Raw genomic sequence first — 18,164 nt, 5'->3', positions numbered from 1 at the left:
ACTTGAATTACAGACTACGAATTTGTGCAATACCTGAAGGTTGCCAGTGTTAACATGAACTGGGTCTGTAATCAGGTTGGTCAAGCACTGATTCGCTACCCCCACAATCTGAACTGTTTTACCTGAAAAGGGCAAGTTTGGAACTTCTGCACTTCTCACTGTAGAGTGTGTAGCTCCTGTGTCAACCAAGATTAAAACTCTGTGACCCATGAATTTTCCCTTCACATAGGGACCTCTCTGATCTACTTCTAAGGAGGTTGCAAGCACACATGGCTCCTCATCTGAACCTTTGCTCATTAAATCATCGTTTATTCCATTCTCACTGTATAACAGAAATTGGTGCACTGTGTTATTACTTTAGTGAAGCTTCTGACCTGTGACCTATTGAGAAAGCATCATTTGATGCTGTTCTATTGGGGCTTGAGGTATTTGAATTTGTTGTCTAGGTACCATGGGAACCTGCTGCTGCATTGGCTTCAACTGTGTCATTTGCACACATGGCATTTGCACCTGCTGCATGGGTTGGAAACCTTGCATTTGATTTGCATTATTTTGGAAATTTGGAATAGGACCTCGCATCCTCGGTCCTCTCATATTCTGGAATGAATTGATGTCCTTACTTTGCTGAACAACACCTTCCTGCACCATCATTGGACACTTCCGTTTCCAATGTCCAACAGCTCTGCAGACATGACAAGGCAATAATTTTTTCATTCCCTGCACATCATTCTGAACCAATACAGCACCTAAATCTGGACCACGATTCACATTACCTCCTCGACCTCTACCTCTTATCTGGGGCTGAAACACCATGTTTCCCTGCTGTCACTGTGGTAGTGGTTGCGGAAAATTCCCTTGCATGCCTTTCTGAGCAGCTTTAATCTGCATCACCATCGCCTTTTCTTTCAGCTTTCTCTGCTTCAACTCAATTTTATTGCTACAGTACTTTGCATACTGCAACACCTCATCAATCGGCTTGGCCTGCCAGCAAATCAAATGACTCTTAATCAATCTGGCTAATTTCAGGTCTTAATCCTTCCACAAATCTGAACACAAAATGAATCATGTCCTTCGCCTCAATTGTCTCTGTACCACTGTAATGCTTGAACGCCTGTAATAATCTCTCATAATATGCATGCATGGACTCCTTTGCTTCCTGAGCTGTCCTGTCAATTCTCTGCCAATCAATATTCTTGGGCAAAATTCTCGTTTTCAAAAATTCAATCACCTCATAGTAATATTTCATTACCTCGGTAGATGGTGCACCTGTATACTTGTCTCTCTCTGGTTGGCTTGTTGGCCAATCTATACTCCTCTTACAGTCTATCCACAGATCAGCTGGGATCACTATCTCTAATAGAGTGTTCAAGTCCTCCCACAGGCGCTTTGCAAGTTTCACAAACCTGTCTGTCTGCTGATACCACTCTACTGGCTTCTCCCTCAATTTTGGATAATCATTTGTAAATGATAGAATATCACTTCTGCTCCAAGGGACATGAATAAAATTCCCCATTGGAATCTCTCTCATTGGTATAATCTTCACTGGATCTTGACCTGTTTCAAATTTGCAATCACCTCCACAAAATCCCTTTTACCTTTTGTCTCTTTTCTTTACCCATCTGCCTTCCCACTTGTCTAATGCTCCCCGGGCCTGGGCACTTTGAAGCAATTCCTTGAGGTGTGCCTTCGTTCCGGCAGATCTCATGTGTTCAAAATATTTAGGGGGTCATTCTGACTTTGACGGGCAGCGGAGGCCGCCCGCCAAAGTCCCGCCGGCAGAATACCGCTGCGCGGTCAAAAGACCGCCGCAGTAATTCTGAGTTTCCAGCTGGGCTGGCGGGCGACCGCCAGAAGGCCGCCCGCCAGCCCAGCGGGAAACCCCCTTCCATGAGGATGCTGGCTCCGAATGGAGCCGGCGGAGTGGAAGGGGTGCGACGGGTGCAGTTGCACCCGTCACGATTTTCAGCGTCTGCTTGTCAGACACTGAAAATCTTGGTGGGGCCCTGTTAGGGGGCCTCTGCAGTGCCCATGCCTTTGGCATGGGCACTGCAGGGGCCCCTAGGGGCCCCACGACACCCGTTACCGCCAGCCAGGTTCTGGCGGTCAAAACCGCCAGAACCAGGCTGGCGGTAAGGGGGTCGGAATCCCCAAGGCGGCGCTGCTTGCAGCGCCGCCATGGAGGATTCCCTTGGGCAGCGGGAAACCGGCGGGACACCGCCGGTTTCCCGTTTCTGACCGCGAGAATGCCCATGGGAGCACCGCCAGCCTGTTGTCATGGACCCCCTTAGTCTCAAAATCTAATCTGTAACTCCTCTTCAAATGCTTCATTTTCTCTATCTTTATGCCGTACTTCTCTGCCAGGTCTGCTAGCTTCCGATGCACATTACTCACTTCCCTTGTAATCTTCGGGCATAGGTATCTCAATTCTCCTTCTGTATAGGATTCTAACCTATCCACACCCATAGTTCCTTCAATGAGCTCACCCACTTCCATGCTTAGCCTAGCACAGTTCAAACACTCCTCTCCCTTAGATGCACTCAGCTGGTTATTCAGCTTATCTAACCATTCAGTTAACTGCTGAACTGTTAACCCTTGCAACAAAATGTTACTGGCTTGGACCAGGACACCTGCTGTGCAACTGCGTTCGGGGTCTGCGGTGTCAATAATTTCAAACTCTGGCTAATGTTTGACTCTACCATAGTGTCTGGAAGTACTCTGAGTGGACTAAGGTCTAACAGTGATCTTGATCCGTCAAAAGTCTGTCCCACAGGGGAAACTGCTTGAGTATTTTCGCTATGTCCTCCCCCCATTGCATTCTGTGTCATCACACCCTGTTCACCTACACTAGGTTTCTTTTGTGCAAATAGGGGTACGGCTGGACCAACAGTAATAGGTAAAGATGTAGCATCTGGGGTTGGTCTGGTACTTAAGTTCTGTGGGAGAGTAACTCATCGAAGACATATCTGACTGTGTCCCTGTTACTAGAGTGAATCTCTGCATGACTTGTGGCTGTACTTGGGGCAGTAAAAGTGGAGTTGGTTCTGTCTGAACCAACATCGGTCAAGGGAAAACCTGTTCCGTAGGCACCATTAAGTACGAAGTTGTTTCCATAATGGGCGCATCAGAGTAAATTCTCTGAACCTGTGGCGGTTGCACCTGATTTTGTACTACAGGAGTAGTAGGCACTTAAAGGCTACCCTGCACCGTATTCTGTGTCAGGCTAGTATTAACCTGCATCTGACTTGCTATTCCATTAACCTGTGACGGAGCGGTAGGATCAGTCCTGGTGCTCAGATCACTCTCATGTGCTGCACTGTAGGATCAGCACTGGTGCTCGGATCACTCTCATGTGCTGCATATGGTGGTGGGCAATTTCTCGAAACCTGTGAAATGAACTCATCATCATCTGATTCCTTCTCCACTGTTGAAGACTTTCTAGCCTCCCTACTTTCAGATGGACTTCTGTTAGTCTTTCAAGTAGCTTTCCTTTCTTCCATTTCATTGTCCTGCATAATTGTCAGAAACAACTTACTTCCGTGCAAAGTCTCCATCCTCCAAACCCTGTAAGCACTATCCCACCGAGCCTCTGTTACAGTCTTTTCTGCCTTTCTCATTCTCTTCTCGAATTTCTGTTGTTGCTGCTGTCTGGCTACTAACTCCCAAATCACTAAGGCCTCGAACTGTGCTTATCTCAGAAGGGGCTTCGATTCATATAGCACCATCCTTAAATGCTCTAAATCCCTCAAATTGAACATTCCATTCGTAGGAAACGCTAAGTTCCCATCTTTCTCTGTCACTTTGTACCATTGATATAGCCAAAGACATGACGCTACACCCTTCTCTTCATTTACAATGTAAGCTGGTGTACCTTCTGGCGGTGTAGCCTCGCCTATACTCATTGTAATATATGTATCGCTTTGAAAACTTTCATCTTTTCGACCTTTTTGTTATTCAAAATCAAATCAGGAAGTGACCTTTAATCCCAGAATTCTCTTCACCCACTTTCTCAACCAATTGCATCTCACAGTTGGCTGCCAATCCGTGCGCGACTCTTCTCTCTAACTGACCTATCCCAGCACAGCTCCAATGACATCACACTCACACGTACTGCGGCTGAAAAGTCTTGTGTCTTGTCCTCCCAAACTTAGATTCACACAAAACTAATGCAAAGATTATGAGCACTAAACCCAAAATCAAAAAACAAATTTGCTGGTTTATTACAGGAAAGGTAACACAATCACTTCAGAAACTTTACGGATTTTTCACTGACGTCTCTTGCTTTTGCAGCTACTCCTTCTTTCTTAGTTTCCCAGGTTCACAAGCAAAATTCGACCTGCAAACTTTACTCTCAACTGATCAGTGGGTCTGTCGAGGTGCACATAGGACTCGCCAGATCTCAGTTGAAAATTCTCTCACTCACTTTGACTCACACCCTGACTGGTCGACCACGCCCGATCGACCTACTAAACCAGACAAATTACAACATAAAACCAAGTGTTTCATATACTTTTCAATATACTCTGGAGTCTTAGAACATGCAGGGTCAGTACATCAATGGACAATTTTTTAGCACAAAGCACCACACACATGTGAAGTTCGACGACTTCCCTACTCTCACACTGCAGAGTACACATACTACTTCTACAACTTCATTTGGAGTTCGCAAACTCCCTAAACCCTCACAAACATCACAATTCACCTGTGATTTGCATAAGCTGTGCAAGTGCAAAACCCTACTGTAATCACACTATCACCTGAACGCTGAGACCATCCGCAAACAACCATTGGCAAGAACCAAGATTCTGGGAAAGTCATTTCTGGACTTAGGGGAACATTTTCTCTCCAATTAACATCATTGAAAAACAAAATTTAAATCTCAGCAATAATGAACTGTCAAAGGACCAAGGGGGTCATTCCGAAACCGCCCAAACACCGCACCGCGGTCAAATGACCGCGGCGGTGATCACAACTTTCCCGCTGGGCCGGAGGGCGATCTCAAGCAGATCGCCCGCCTGCCCAGCGGGAAAGCCCCAGCAAAGATGAAGCCGGCTCCGAATGGAGCCAGCGGATTTGCTGGGGTCCGACGGGTGCAGTGGCACCCGTCGCGATTTTCAGTGTCTGCTTTACAGACACTGAAAATCATAATGGGGCCCTGTTAGGGGGCCCCTGCAGTGCCCATGCCAGTCGCATGGGCACTGCAGGGGCCCCCAGGGGCCCTACGACACCCGTTCCCGCCAGCCTCTTCCTGGCGGTATAAACCACCAGGAACAGGCTGGCGGGAAGGGGGTCGGAATCCCCATGGCGGCGCTGCATGCAGCGCCGCCATGGAGGATTCCCTGGGGCAGGGGAAACCCGGCGGGAAACCGCCGGTTCCCCTTTTCTGACTGCGGCTTTACCGCCGCGGTCAGAATTGCCCCGGAAGCACCGCCAGCCTGTTGGCGGTGCTTCCTCTGCCCTCTGCCCTGGCGGTTACAAACCGCCAGGGTCAGAATGAGGGCCCAAATCATCAAGCTACTACCATCTCTGTTGATTTTTATGTTTTCCTGCTACCGTTTCTGGGACCATCAATCCTCCTACTATCTCTGTTAATACCTGTTATTCTGTACCCGATGTCTACGATGGGCTCTTAAGGAGACAAACCATCCGTCTCTGCTACCATCTCTGTTAGTACCTGTTACTCTGTACCGGACATCTATGATGGGTTCTGAAGGAGACAAACCATCCATCTCTGCTACCATCTCTCTTAGCGCGTCTGACCTTAATAAGTAAACTTACAGGGGGAAACGAATAGGTTGATGAACCTTTTGACTCGCAGTTAAGATGTTCCCACCTTTATTACAGTACATGCAGATCAATAATGAATAATTCATCAATATCATCAATGGCATTGATAATTAATGGAGTCAGTAATTGCCACACACCATGATCTTTCAGTCATCAATAACGACACCTTTGGTAAAAGTTTGCATATTTATTTCCCTCTATTAACAATGCTAAGGTCACGTAAGTTAATCTAAAAATCAAATGGTACACATACAGAAACAACACTGGCTGTCCAAAGTACTGAAAGAAAGGCATTCTAATCAAAGCTTGTACTATTATACACTCTAAGGTTACAGTGTAAATCAATAATAAAAACAAGTGTGCAAACAATATCACAGACATTTAGATTCAGCAAAGAAAAGCATCAAACGTTATTCCCTATCGCTGACTTTCATTAGTGAGAATTCTTAACTAACACCAGATTAGCATCAGCATGTTGGGCTTCATGCAAAACAATTTATCAAACACAAATTTGAAAAACATCCAACTATGGCTCTATCAAAACAGTGCGGTTGGTAGCTAGAAAGAAAAAGCCAACATACATTGCAAGTCACATTTAGAATTCATATGCCTTTCCTCAATTTGGATCCGCAAGCTAGGTTAGTCTTCATCAGCAGGGCATCAGTATTCAGCATCAAAGTTCGGAAAATGCAAATTCTTTAAGCATTAAGTTGAGCACGTCTCTCATCAAGATGCATAAGAAGAAATTGCCCTTTCGTCCAGCAAGGAAATGGGCAATGGAATTCCCTCAAACTACTTCCCAAATCCCTATTGATCACACTTTGTCCAATAAAACTGAAACTTCAAATCTGAAATTTCTACTAGTACTCCGTTCACATGTCGATGGTTGGCTTCTCTTGCAATGTCTTCATCATCCAGCTCGTCAGGTAACAATATTGTTGCAGCTTATACTCCAATCTGTGTCTCAATTGTTCTCCTGAGAAAGTCAGTCTTACATATATTACGCTGATAATGTTACATTGAGCAAGAACAGCATCTTCTATCAATCAGTTCTTATGAGAAAAGGTTTTAGCTTTGAGCACTTTTAGACAGTATAGTGGAAAATCACAGTGTAACTCTCTGAACAGCCATTTTATTAAACATTTAGAAATACAGCTTGACATGAGGCCGTGCAACTAGGCCAAGACCTTTGCTAAGTTAAGGCCTATAATTAGCAACGCTAATGCATATTGCATAACCCTTTATATGACATATTAATACATTAATCATACATATACTCAACATTTCATATTAATAAACCCTTAATAAGTATACTTCATGAACATTGGTGGCCACTCATTGTGATCACATTTCAAATGCGTGCATTACTGTTCTACGTTATTACATTTTCTGCACAAATCCATTTCTCATAATACATGAGCACTCATTAATATTTTTACTAAATCACCTGCGCTAGCAGATGAACATTGGTTCTAATATATAATCCAATATTAAGTTCTGACGTGAAGTTCAAATACATTTGTCCCTCTATTTCCAGCATCTAGAAACATTTATTCAATGGCGGCAATGGTCCGGACCACCACCCATGAACGTGTCATCTATCTTATGCAAGTCCAAGATGAGCAGACGTGGGCACCCTTTCTTGCAGGAGATTCGCAGAGCGCTCTTTGCTCCCCCCACCCAATGCATGCCAGCTCCCCATTCCTTCTGGCCCTCTCCCTGACTCCTATTACCCCTCCCCCATATGTCCCCCCTAGACCGTGATGGGCGTTGGGTGCCCTTAGGCCTTAGCCCTAATACCTTCCCCCTTATCCCTATTCTTCAGTCTTTATTCTCTGTTTCTCTTCTCCTTTTTGTACTACCTGACCCTCGGATTGAGCATCTTCATCTTCATAGCCAACCTCTTCCCCATCCCTTCCTCCGCCAACCTGATCCATGACCAGCCTACGCTACCATGCTCTGCCTCACTTCTCCCATTGTCTCCATGCAGTGTATTACTATGTTTCACTTCACTCAATACTACTTGAACCCACCGCATTCTACTCTTCTCTACTCCAAACTCCTCTGATATGCCCTTTTGCCTACCCTGTCTCTTCTCTCAGTCCTGCTGCCCTTCCCCGTCGATCGCCTCCTCCACCCAAACATCCCCTATCCTCCTATCTTGGTGTGGCCCTCACGCCCTGTACATCAGGAGTAGCGACCCCTTGTCAGAGCCCGCCGACTACATTGCTCTCTGCGCTCCTTTCTGCCACAGCAGCGCTATAATATACCCACCCCTCACCCCTTCCCCCAAGGTTCCCGGTGTCTGGACTGACAGACTGCTTAGTTCACCCACAGAATACCGGCTTCTAGGTTTATTTCATGCTGTTTTGAAGGGGGAGAACTCTCAGGTACTCCGGAGCCTAGGTCGTTACTCTAAGGACACACTGCATAACTCTACCATCCCTATGCTTTTATGTCCCTTTCAGGTATTTCCACACCAGCTCCCTCCCATATTCTTCCTCTTCTATCCCTGCCTCTCTTCTTTGGTATAACAGCCACTGACTTCCTTTGTCACTTACAAATGTTATTGTGATGCAACCTACTCTGAATTTGTGTCCTATTGCAATTCGTTAATAAAGAATTACAACACAAAAAACGTTTATTCAACAGATTCACAAAGACATTGGCCTCACTGCATTCTTTATGCCCAGGTACTGCCATCTCAGAGGTGATAGTAAAACAGAAGCGCACACCAATTAAATTGAGAGCTTCCTGAACAACACAACTGCAATAATGGGAGGTGAAAATGGGCAAGAAACTGTGGCTTAAGGTATTGCAGTTCCTCCACATTTTCGCAGTATCTTCAGACTAACGTGTCTGCATTATTGCGTGATACTTTTCCGCTCTTTCTCCGAGAGCATAGACATGAAAGAATATGAGTGAAATGTTTGAAGGCAACTACACTGTTTTCTCGGATTTCCAACAAAAAATGCAACTTCCACAACTTCAAATAAGAGTGTCACTGTACATTATGAGAAACCTAGACGAACAATTTGAAATAAAATCTAGGTAATTAGTTTAACTTCCAAGATAATCAGAACCATAAACTTCTGTCAGCTGACCTATCTTTACTGATATTTGGTGGATATTCATCTCCTAAAGTGTATGCATTAAAACACAGGTGAGGGGTGTTGCTTTTGTTGTTAAGCCTATACAATGCCACCTCAACGTATTCACTAAAACACTTATATATTATATCTACAGAGAATATTGTAATTAAAGAAACTATTTTTGATAAAAGAGACAGGAACCATATGTTAACTGGTAAATGGGTTTAAACAGATTTGAGTTTGCAAATATATATATATATATATCTACTTGAGAATAATGATGGATAAAACAGCTTCCTGTAAATCACATTTACAGCTTTTAAGGAAATGGTTTTTCTGCTTAATTTCTTGCGCATGAGATTTGAATAGAACTTTTGGGTGCTCGATTTAGAAGACAGTATTTACCACTATGGCTAGCAAATTCATTACATTTTATTATGTGTAGGGTTTCTAGTTTTGGGTTTGAAATGGAAAAAAATCACTGATGTGAGGTGTAACAGCTGTCCTCTATTATCTCAAATGACTGCAGTCGAACTGCTGTGACTCTAGAGGGAGTCAAATCACTGCGGGAGCAGGCATCCATCTACCTGTTTCTTTTCTGGCACCCAAAAAATGACCACTTCCAATACCAAGAGGGAGATGCGTACTTACGTGCAATACCATGGCCTAGAATGAAATGACCCTGTGTGGTCGGGTGCTGATGACCAGAAACCCTAGACTTTATGACGGCAAAACTTGCCCATAATTTTATAACGGTTCTGTAGCCAGGAGTGATCCCAAGGCAACAGGAAGCAGAGGCGGCTCCTCGCCAAGAAGAGGCAAACGAGCTTGAAGAGAATACAGATCTCATTTCAGTAATACCATTCAGGATTTAAGGTGTAAGGGCAGCAAGATCCATTGCAAGTGGTAGCTGGTGACTTTTAAAAGGGGTGGGACGTAATCCTTTGCTCGAATTCCAAAGAGCTTTTTCTTGAATGGTTCTCTGACACTTTGTTTCGCTAAGTTTACTGTCTCACTCTGACTCACTTGATCTCACTAGTTCACACAGTCTTTCTGAATTACTCAGTCGTACTGTGACTCAGTCTCACACAGTAACGCTCAGTTGCACTCACTGTCATGCTCCCTCCACCACTGACATTCATTCTCAAACATACTCATCTTTACTGTCACACTTTCTCTTCTCACTCTGAATCACTCCTTCACTGATTCTCACACACTTTAACTCACATACATAGTAACACAGTCACACTGCTGGGATTTCGCCAGCTCTGAACAATCTCTCTGAAGGCTGGTGCAGGCAACTTCATGCATCTGTGTGAGCAGTCAAACAATGTCACTAGCTGTCTTAGTTTGTTGCTGGACCCACAGCGGCTCTACATTTTATTTTTATTATATCAAGAGTGAATAGGTATTCACTCTTGATGGAATAAAAATGAACCACAAATCAAGGTAGGTGCAGTGTAGCTGTGGAACCCTTAAGGAGAGTGACCACTGGTCCACGGACACCAAGCCATCACCCAATCCATTCACTCAATCATACATTGTTTTAATCATTCATCCATCCTTTCACCCATCCATTCACCCTTTCACTCCATCTATCCATCCTCCCTGTAGCTCATCCATCTATCCACCATTTCAGTTAGCCATCCATCATAACACCCAACCATCCACCCTCTGTCCCATCCCTCGATCTTCCCTTTCGCTCAGCCACCCATCATTTCACTCATCCATCTATCCATCCATCCATCAAGTCACTCTTTCACCCATCCATCCATCCAGACACCCAATCTACCCTGCTTTTCATTCATCCATCCATTGTTTTACTCATCCATCTTTACATACATCCTTTCACTCATCCATCCTTTTGCTCATCCATCCTAACTTTCACTCCATCCATCCACCCATCCATTCATCCATCTACTCATAAGCCCTCTCTCCCTTTCACTCATACGCCCTCTCTCCCTTTCACTTATACACCCTATCTCTCCTTCACTCACACACACTCTCCCTTATACTAATACACTGTTTCTCACTTTCACTTGTACACTCTCTCTCCCTTTCACTCTTCCATTCTCATGTCCATCCTTTCACTCATACACCCTCTCTCCCTTCCACTCTTCCATTCTTATGTCCATCCTTTTATTCATTCATCCATGCAGCTATCTATCCACCGTCTCATCCATCCACCCATCTTTCCTTTCATTCACTCGCCCCCCTAAGTTAATTATGAACCGTTGTCTTTTGAGCTGCAGACAGATGAAGCCCATCAAGAACCCCACCCAACTATATCTGCTAAATGAGGGTGGGGGTGGGGTGGTTGACGATGTCCCTTAGCAGAAGCTTAACTGCACACTTGTGTCTTAGTCCACTAGTGGAACTGTTGTCCTCAGCTGGTTCCTTTCTCCCCTTGGTCCTCTACAGTCGAGATAAAGAGCACTCTGTGTGCTCAGCTCCATAATGTTTTTTTTCAAAGTGAAAGCAAATGCAGGACTAAACGTGTTCCTGCAGGAAAATCAGCCCCCTGCGCCCCTCCTCTAGCCTTCCCCTTTGTGATTATTGTTGCCCCCGCCCCCTCCTTGTCCTCATCGGCCTGCTTCACCCCCACCCATTGAAGTGAATGGAATTTTGTAACTCCTCCCAGGGCCTCTGTTGATGCACCCCAAAGGGATTCATGGCTTTCTAAAACAACACTCCCTCTCTGATGATGTCACTGCTGTAGCTGGTGCCTGTAGGATGAAGAAAACCTCGCCTGACTGCCACTTGCCCAGTAGGATATCTGCAAAGGTCACTAGAGTTCACATAAGAGATTCTCCTTATTGTCTTGGACCAGTAATTTCTTATCAGCTGATTTGTGTTTATTTCCCTGTTCCGAAGGTGGCAGGGCAACACCCGTTTTGCCCAGGAGCACCAGTTTTTTGTTGATCGTTGCCCCATCCTAAAGTAAAGACCCCTCCTGTCTTGTAAGCATGCTTGGCAGGCCAGGAAAATCTCTGGATATTTGCCTAGCCCACTGGTTTAAATGATGTTTCAGTCGACACGTCTAATTCAATACTTTCTAATAAACGTTGTATGTTTATTTGAATGACCCCAAAGTCAACCTCAAGCTAAATGCTAACAATGGCCTTCTCCCAGTCAAATTATTCAGAAGGTGGTAGCCTTATTCTTTTATTTAAATGCCAGTGTAAGAGATTGGGGTTCTGGTTGGTTAGGGTGACAGCAAAGCCAGGCAGAACCCATCACTCTAGTAAGGGAAAGTAAGTTACACACCAAAGATAACCTATGCTAACTCAATGATAGCTTGGCACAGAGCAGTCAGGCTTATCCCAAGAGGCAATGTGTAAAGTGTTTGCCCAACACACTCATACCAGTTATACAATACATACACAATAAAAGAGACACCACACATGATTATATTTAAAAATATGCTTCTTATATTGTAAATATACATCTTAGACCTGAAACAGTATAGTACAGTCTTTCTTGGCCAACTAGGCAGTTGTCAGGCATCTCAGTACATACAGTAAGAAGTAGGTTCATAGGTTGGAAACATCACAAAACATCATGATGGTGCATAGTATGTGGCTATATGAAATAGTACCTGTTGTCCTGAACAGTGTAAGGTATAAAAGCAACATATAATAATCTCTAGGACAGGTCATGCCACAGGTAATGGACACCAAGCATCCTGTGTCTAGATGACTGTGAAACATATGTCTGAGTGCACCTGTACTCCTATAAGATGTAATATGGTAATCAGGCAGATTACAGGCCACAGGAGTACCTATGTGCCTATTAAACGTGATACAGTAATTTTGGCAGAAATCGTAGGCTGCAAGAACACCTGGTGCCTACTATATAGATCATTGGACTTCCTTAAAAGAAGACCCCACCGCACCTTTCTGAATGAGGCAAGGGCTGGGAAGGTGGTAGGGACCTTTGTCACAGTTTCCCTGAACAAGAATAGTATCCCTAAAGGTGGCTCTGCACTGCTCCCAGGGGCCTCATCTGAGGTTTTCCCCTTACGATGGCAGAGTCAAAAAGAGCTCACTCATCATTTTAGGTCAGCCTAGAAATGGGGGCAACCACAGTGCAGTCAGGTGGGAACCCTCTCTTCCCTCTCCCACCATCAGCTGCCCACATCTGTGCAGTGCATCTGTAGCAGTTCAGTACCTCTTGCTGAGTCAGTTTCCCATGGTGGCTCTGCCACCCTTGGTAGGAGAGCACCAACTTTTTCGGTCCTCCAAGACAGCCCAGCCACTCACTCAAGCTGCGCAGCCTCTTACTACTTCTGCCTGATCCTGGCACTGTCACTTCCCAGGAAACGCAGAGTGCTGACTTTGACTCACGGTTTAGGGTCCCAGGGAAGCTTCACTCATTCATGGGGGAAAATCCATGACCTCCTAGACAATGAGAGGGTTCCTAGTTAGTCAGCTTCTCTTGGTGCTGTGGCACTGCCGGGCACGTCAGGCGAGTGATTCCAAGTGGCAAAGAGCAGGGCTGATACAATATGCTGTTGGGGTTTCCAGGGGAGCATTCAGTACACTCTGAAATGCAGGAAAGCATGCAGCCTTCAACTGGCACTGGGAGATAACAAAATTGCTTGCCACACACTATTTTAGAAAGATCAGATCTGTCAGCCTCAGAACCCCACTGGCACAGGGACTCTGAGGGATCAGGGATCCTCCAGCCAGTCCCTGGAAAACACTAGGTGCAGGGAACAGAGGGTGCTAACAAGTAGCAGGACAGCACATAGGACAGGTTGTCCTGATGGCAGTTCCTCCTAGCAAACAGCAGTACTCTGGCAAACCAGAATCAGGGAGCAGATGACTGCAGGCACAAACAGAAAGGCAATCCAATGAGTCCTTTAGGCTACCCAGCAGGTCGCATGCAGCAGTGCAACAGCAGAAGAGAAGTCCTGATGAGTCCTTTGCGCAGTTAAGCAGTCCTTCTGACAGGGGTTCGGTCCCATTTCCCAAAAGTGCTCTCCCAACATGGGGTCAGAACCCCTTTACTTATACTCAAAACTGCCACTGATATAAAGGGTGACTTCGAAGGTACCCTTTCAAGTGTAACATAAACCTCTTTCAACTCAGCCCTGGTTTCAGACATCAGTAGGGTGAAATTTAACCCTTTGTGTGAGAGAAGGACACAGCCTATTGACATGTAAGGTCTCCCTCTCCCAGCCCAGGAAGAAAATCAGAATGCAGGTGCATGCAAATGCATCTCCTGTCATGCCTAACCCTTCCTGTGTTGTGGCTGTCTGGAAAGTATGCACAAAGTGTAGCTGTCACTGCCCCATAAGTGAATTGGAGTCAGGCATCAAAGCACATAGAGTTATAAGCACAGAGAACTGCACACTTTCTAAAAGTAGCATTTCTAAAATAGTAATGTAAAATCGAACTACAACAGTAAGCAGGATTTCTCACTATCATTCCAAACATACCAACCATGACAATGCTGCTCCTTTCAGATGAGAAATGACCACTTAAAAATATATAAGGGAATTTTCATTATTAACCTATGAGAGGAGCAGCCCTCATAGTAGTGAAAAAAGAAATAGGCTGCATGTCACTACAATGATATGTAAAACATAAAAGTACATGTCCTCCCTTTTACATAGACAGCACTCTGCCAAAAGGGCTACTTAGGGCCTACCTAAGGTGTGACTGATGTAGTAAAAGGGGAAAGAATGCCTTGGCAAGTAGTTTGAGATGCCATGTCAATGGGGCAGTAAATTGTGCATGTAGGCCCTGAAGTGGCAGGACTGAGACATGTTTGAAAGGCTACTTCTGTGGGTGGCTCAATATGCGCTACAAGCCCACTAGTAGTATTTAATTTAGAGGCCCTGGGTATACGGTATACTACTTTACAAGGGACTTTCATGTAAATTAAATTTGTCAAACATGTTTTAGGGTAGAGAGCACATGCACTTTAGCATTAATTAGCAGTGGTAAAGTGCCCAGAGTCCTAAAGCCAACAAAAAGAGGGTCAGAAAAATAGGAGGAGAGAGGCAAAATGTTTGGAGATAACCCTGCAAAATGGGCCATTTCCAACAGCCAGGATGCCATTTGAGGGTCCTCCTCGGGCCTACAATGGCTGCTGGTGGCCAACATAATTGATCTTAAATTCCTGTGTATGACCTTCATGCTTGTCAATAACTTTGGCCTGATGTTCATCAATTAATAATGCTTCCTTAGCATAGGTTTATTAATTTTCCCTAACATTAGGAATTACTATTTAATTGCCCTATGACCAAGATCTTAGTTTCCCTCCATATTCTGGAATTTTGTTCCTTTTTTGTGCTTAGTAAGCAACTTAAAACTTGGGTCTCCGTTCAACCGCACTTTTGTTTCAATGCTCAGCTGTCTCGCTAAAGAATTAGTTAGTGCTTCATATATCTCAGAAACGCAAAGTTGTAACAAAAATCTAAACTCCTTGCGCGGGCACACACATGTTGAGGATTTCAGGGAGAAATTTCTATGCGATCAATTGCATTCACGCTCATTAAAAACTAATTTTCAGTGTTAATCGTATTTTAATGAGACGCATCATTCAACACCATTCTAATGGCACTAATTGGGCGCAACAACTCAAGTTCACAAACTGAATGCTGGCCCTCAGTGACAAACAATTGATGCGAGGCACTGTGAATCAGAAGGTGGAATAGCTTGCGACTGGTATGCGCCCGCCACTTTCTGATTTGCAATGTACCACAAAGTGTATTTTGCAAGTTGGAAAGTAATTTCTGACTTGCAAAGTGGTCAATATAGAACTCACCTTGCCTTTTTATGACTCTAAACGTGAATATGCGACTCACACTCAGGCCCATATTTATACTTTTTGATGTAAACCAGCGCCAGTGCTGTTTGTGTCAAACAAATTACAGCCGGCTAACGCCATTCCAACGCACCTGGCGGGTGCCTTATTTATGGATTGATGTTAGCCAGCGCTGCGGCCTGGTTAAAGTAAAACAAAATGACTCTAACCGGCCAATGCAGGCATAGGGAAGAATGGGGGATGTGCGTCAAAAAATGGTGCAAGTCAGGTTAGAGTCAAAAATCATGGCTCTAACCGGACTTGCACCATTTATTTAACCACAACCCCCATTGAAATGACTCCTGTCTTAGGAAGGACAAGAGTCATGCCCCCCTGCCCAATGGCCATGCCCAGGGGACTTTTGTCCCCTGGGCATGGTCATTTGGCCCAGTGGCATGTAGGGGGTCTCAGGTTAGACCCTCCATGCCACTTAAAAAAAAAAAAAAAATACTTACCTCTGCTTACCTGTACTTACCTGGGATGGGTCCTCCCATCCATGGGTGTCCTCCAGGGGTGGGCGAGGGTGGCAGGGGGTGTCCCTAAGGGCAGGAAAGGGCACCTGTGGACTGCTTCCATGGTCAGAGACTATGGAAATGAGCACACAGGTCCCTTAATGCCTGCCCTCACCCAGGCATTAAAAACTGTGCAAATCAGGCTGGGCTGCCATTTTTTAAGGCCCGCTCACTCCTGTGCGTCAAAATGACGCCATAGTATAAATAAAGCGCACATGCCTTAAAGTCATTTTTTGGACGGGAACGCCTACCTTGCATGTCATTAACGCAAGGCAGTTTCACGCATCCAGAAAATGACGCACACTGCTGAATTTTGACATTTGTGGGTTCAGGCATCAAAGTATAAATATGGTGTTAGGTTTGCAACGAATTGTTTGACGCAAATTTGGCGCAAACAGATTATAAATATGCCCCTCAGTACGACCACGAATTGTACATCAGGCTACTGGTTGTTTTTTATCCAGTTGTTTTATTAAGAATATGTTGTGCTTCACAAATTGCTACAGTCTAGTGCACTCCGATGGCTACGACAGAAAGGTGGCCACTAAAGTCTTCTTTTGTCAGGCCTCGAAAGCCAGTTTTCTAATTTACACAATTAATTGCAGATTGAAATTGCAAATTATAATTCTTTTGGCAATACAGACTTAAAACTTAATTGCTCTGTATTATTTTAAAGATTAGGGCCCATATTTATACTTTTTTAGCGCCGCATTTGCGCCCCTTTTTGATGCAAAAGCGGCGCAAACTTATAAAATACAATTGTATTTTGTAAATTAGCACCGCTTTTGGGTAAAAAAATGATGCAAATGCGGCGCTAAAAAAGTATAAATATGGGCCTAGGATGTCAGTGAATTGATTCTTTTTTCTGGTGAATATTGACCTGAAAAAAATGTTTTGTTCCTGATACCTAACCTTTTCGTGCAAAGTTGTGGTCAACAAATAGTGAGAGGTTCTGCAAGTAAAGTCTGACATTTAAAAAAAAAATCAGTTTGTTTCCAGACATTAAAATATGGGTGTTGGAAATATCTAGTGGAACTAGTTTAACACTGATTTTACTGATGTGATATATGTGATATTGTATTATTTCTAACCTCCAATTATTTGTAACATTTAATAAATGAGAATTAACTCGAGGCAGGACTACTGTGATCCCGTAACAATCGAAAAATGCTGACCGCAATTTATCAACAATTTTTTCAAGTTAGTCATGATTTATTTTGGGTCATAGAGACATTTCGTCAGTTTCAAAATGAATGGTGGAAAATTAACGAGGCCTGCCTCCATTATGCAGTTTCCGTACCGTGTTTAAAATTGCATCTAGTGCAAAGCCATTTTGTCAACTGGAACTAAATCAATTTTGAAATCAAAAATAGAAGGAAACAGTCGCTAATCTCGTCCAGGATTTTAATTTGCCTTCTGGTATTTGTTGTTCTGAATTTTTAATTGGACAAACAGGACTAAAAGTACAACAATGGAAAACAAATCTGAACCGGGTGAAACATTTACACGTAGGCCAGGGATGTTTTGAATTCTAAGAGTATAAAACGGTAGGTTAATTCAATCAAGGATGTTGGAATCTGTAGAAGTTATAAATGTTATCATCATAACTCACAATTTGCAAAAATCACATAACAGCAGTTCCTAGGTGAAACGTAAACAGAAAGAGGTTCAGTATTGGCACTCTTTTATTGCAATTAAATGGCATGTACCAGTTTGAGTATCATGTTATTAGAACTTTTATCAAGGTCTAAAAAACACTGATCTATCAGTATGGCAACTAACATGGCGGCAGCTGAAATTAAATCAAGAAGCAAAATCGCAAAGTTACTTTGTGTTTATAAAGACAAGTAAGTAAAGGCATAAAGAATTGATCAGATGAAGACCGGCGAACACATTTCCAAGGAAGATCTACAGTCAACCTTCATTTTAACTCCCTCTTTTCCAGTGCTTTAAATAAAAC

The sequence above is a fragment of the Pleurodeles waltl genome, chromosome 5 (genome assembly GCF_031143425.1).
Source record: "Pleurodeles waltl isolate 20211129_DDA chromosome 5, aPleWal1.hap1.20221129, whole genome shotgun sequence".
Lineage (NCBI taxonomy): Eukaryota > Metazoa > Chordata > Amphibia > Caudata > Salamandridae > Pleurodeles > Pleurodeles waltl.
The sequence above is the reverse complement of the archived record's forward strand: the minus strand, read 5'-3'. Positions refer to the sequence as shown.